This window comes from Cynara cardunculus (genome assembly GCF_001531365.2).
Source record: "Cynara cardunculus var. scolymus isolate 2C chromosome LG 17, CcrdV1, whole genome shotgun sequence".
Taxonomy (NCBI): Eukaryota; Viridiplantae; Streptophyta; class Magnoliopsida; order Asterales; family Asteraceae; genus Cynara; species Cynara cardunculus.
The window spans coordinates 1,816,806-1,818,026 of record NC_037544.1 but is presented as its reverse complement, the minus strand read 5'-3'; positions in this window follow the sequence as shown (position 1 = coordinate 1,818,026).

Genomic DNA, 1,221 nt, shown 5'->3' with positions numbered 1-1,221 from the left:
TCAAAACCACATATTTACCCACCAAAATTTACCCACATTTAACTACCAACTTGTTCTCTCAAAACCACATATTTACCCACCAAAATTTTCATCCATTTAAAACCYAATCGACATAACCTTCCCTGTCCGCTTCTTGGAAATCCCAAAACGTGTTCACCTTTTCAGGATCGTCTCTTATCAATGAAATTGYTTTATACTTATCCCGTTGGGCCAACGTCTGCATTTTTAATATCTCAGGAGTGATCATCGAACGTTTCTYATCAATTTYGTCGTCTCGTTCTACACCCCTGCTAAGTTTGTTCGCCATTTTCTCCAAAGTTTCTCCAAGTTTAGTAACCGCATTACTAAATCCGTCAGCCATGGGATCTACTTGACGTTTTCTCTTCTTACGACGCRCAGTTGAAGTTTCTTCAGATTGCATATTTGCATTCCCACCTTGAACATTGCTAGTTGCAATTACGTCATCGGACTCGTCATTCAGGTTTTGTGTTTGATCTTCTGTACGCGCCTCCTGTTCCGCCTCAACAAAATCTCTTGCTCTATTTCCTGTGGCACGATCTTTTCCGAATACAATACAAAGATCCTCATAAAAAGGATATGGTTTGTTCTTCCATTTTCCYGCCCCTTTATGGACCTATTTCATAATAGAAATTATTAAATATACATATAACTATGATTATATATAATGCAAATATAAATACCAAGTTCTTTTGAGCATGTACCTGAAGATCCGACTCCCAAACTTGGTCTTCCGCAACGACACAATGCTTCACACTATCGTATCCGAAGCCACTAGTATATGAACCATTAATCATGTCATGCACAATAGTCCAATCTTTCTTCATTATTTTTAACTTTGATTCGATRTGTGGTTTCCCTAAAATCCCGGAGCCCGGCAAAGATTCTTTTAGCGATTGCTCAAGAAATGTTAAATAACTCAATTTAAAGCCATTATCAGCTTTAAATGCTCCCGTATTCACCATAGTAAGTAAAGCTTCAACGAGTTTTGTTTCTTCAATATTCGTCCAAACTCTATAATTTCTATTTTGACTCGTCATACCTACACGCTCGAGTCATCCTAATTTGCGAGATGGACATAGTGTCACTCTCATAAATATACCTATGCATTATTGAGGATCGGTCCACATTTGAAGAATAGTATCCAATTTGTTGTTCATCCGTTTGTCTTTTAACCATAGTCATCCAAAGGGAGACAACATT